This window comes from Arachis ipaensis, chromosome B03, assembly GCF_000816755.2.
Source record: "Arachis ipaensis cultivar K30076 chromosome B03, Araip1.1, whole genome shotgun sequence".
NCBI lineage: Eukaryota > Viridiplantae > Streptophyta > Magnoliopsida > Fabales > Fabaceae > Arachis > Arachis ipaensis.
Window position 1 is genome coordinate 22,017,520 of NC_029787.2, and position 2,482 is coordinate 22,020,001.

The window sequence follows — 2,482 nt, forward strand, 5'->3', positions numbered from 1 at the left end:
ATGGCAGTCGCGTGCGACAACGCCAGCCTCTCTTTGAGAAAGAAATCTAAGGAGGCGTCGGGAGTGTTCTTAGCCGACCTGGATGCCAGGGTAGACGACAAGCCTAGGCCCGAACCCGAAGGGAACTTAGAAAAATTCAGGGTCGGCGACTCGGAGGATAAGTTCACCTTTGTGAACAGGAACCTCCCTCACAACCTGAAAGAACCCTTGATGGAGGTGATTAGGGCTAACGGCGACCTGTTCGCTTGGACTCTAGCTGACATGCCGGGGATAGACCACCAGCTCATGTCACACCGCTTGGCTATTAGGAAAGAAGCCAAGCCGGTGGCTCAGAGGAGACGAAAGATGTCGTAAGAAAGGGCGGAGGAGGTGGCCAGGCAAACGGCTAGCCTCATCGAGGCAGGGTTCATACGGGAACTAGACTACTCGACTTGCCTATCGAACGTAGTTCTAGTTAGAAAGCACAACGGGAAATGGAGGATGTGCGTAGATTATTCCGACCTTAACAAGTCATGCCCCAAAGACTCCTATCCCCTCCCCAACATAGACGCGCTCGTCGATGCGGCAGCAGGGTACCGGTACCTGAGCTTTATGGATGCTTATTCTGGCTACAACTAGATACTGATGCACCGGCCAGACGAGAAGAAAACGGTGTTCATAACGCTAGGAGGAACATATTGCTACAAAGTAATGCCATTCGGGCTAAAGAATGCAGGGGCTACTTATCAAAGGTTGATGAACAAGATATTCAAGGATCTCATAGGAAAAACGGTTGAAGTCTACGTGGATGATATCCTTGTAGAAACTACCCGGCCCGACGACCTCATAAGCGACCTTGAGGGTGTTTTCGCCTCCCTCCGACGACACGGCATGAGGCTCAATCCACTTAAGTGTGCCTTTTCCATGGAGACGGGAAAGTTCTTGGGGTTTATAATAACCCAAAGAGGAGTGGAAGCTAACCCGAAAAAATGCGAAGCAGTACTCCAAATGAAGACCCAGGGGTCCGTTAGGTAGCGTTTGTTTGCAGAGACTGGAACTGAGACTGAGAGACAGAATCTCAGTATTATGTTTGTTGAGCTAGAGACTGGTACTTAAATTTATGTCTCTGTCTTCAAAATTTCAGTATTTCAGTACCTCCAAAAAGTAGGGACACTGGGGACAGAAAAATATAAAGACAGAGACAGAAATTTTAATTATAATTTGTACCTAAATTACCCCCTTCTAATTTTATAATTCCAAAATTACCCTTAATGTAAATCAAGCTTCTTGATCAACCATCGTTCTTCTCATTCTCCTTGGCCACTGCAGCCGCTGAAGCATTCTTCTTCAAGAACAGCCACCGCGTCGCCGCTGGCCTCGCCACCGCTAGGTAAGTGATTTGCCGCTTGCAAGTTCATATTCGTAGCCCTCATCTTCTCATCTCCTATTTTTCTCCTTCACAGAAAAATCAAAGAACGAAGATGCCGCCTCTCCTGGGTTGCTGTCGACCTCAACCATCAACTCCTCGTCCGAACTGCTCTGACCCAAGTTAGTTCTATACAAATGTTATTTAATTTACTGATTCCTTTCATCTTTTCCATCGTTCCCTAATCTGTGGATTTGTTCGTGACCTAGCATTGGAACCTGTTTGCTTGGTTTGTCATTATTTTGTTAATGGTATGAAGTAGTAGCATTGAAGTTGAAGAAATTCTTTGCCTGGTGTGGATTTGTTCGTGACCTAACTAACCCATTTATTTCAGCTTTATAATTAATGAGTTTATGATGTCTACTTCCTTTTAAGTGCCACTAATTGGATCATTACTCAATTCATTAGCCTGACTACATCTATTTGTTGATTTCATTCTGGATTATACTTTTTTTTTCCAATTTTTTTATGTTCGCGACTGTTATTGTTCCATGCCTGCACAGAGCTCTCAGGACTATAATTACCAAATCTTCTTTTTTGCCTTTTGGAAGAGTTTAATTGCTCTCAATGGTGGACAAATAACCAGCTTTAGGTTGGTGCCTTACATCACTATACAAGCTCATCTCATTCACTTCTAGCTTCAAATGAGATAGAGAACTAACTTTATTGCCAATATTAAAAGTAATAGCAGGCCTTCCAGTACAATTAGTATCAAAACTTGGAATATTGGAACTTTTCTCAACTTCACCATTCACAAATGCACCATCACTTTGCGGCCCAAATTTTCTAGGACTATCAACCAAGTTAAAATCTTTCTTAGCAAACAACTTCTGAGTTTCTCCATAAACACCACAATTTAGATCAGAATCCGAATGAACCAAAATTTCCCCAACCTCACCATTCACCATTGCACAATCATCATCATCATCATCACAAACACCATTTTCCAAACCACACTTTCCACCACTAGAATCAACCAAGTTACAATCTTTCTTCACAAGATTAACAAGCAAATAAGATTAATTGACAAAAGATACCAAGTTTGTTGAGAGAGAAAGAATGGAGACCAGAGACACA

General features: G+C 43.1%; 1 long non-coding RNA gene across 1 annotated transcript; it reads left to right on the forward strand.

The window, feature by feature from the left end:
- Positions 1,010-1,687, forward strand: LOC107634239. Its single transcript, XR_001618807.2, has 2 exons — positions 1,010-1,369; positions 1,443-1,687. It is a non-coding gene; the product is annotated as an uncharacterized LOC107634239 (long non-coding RNA).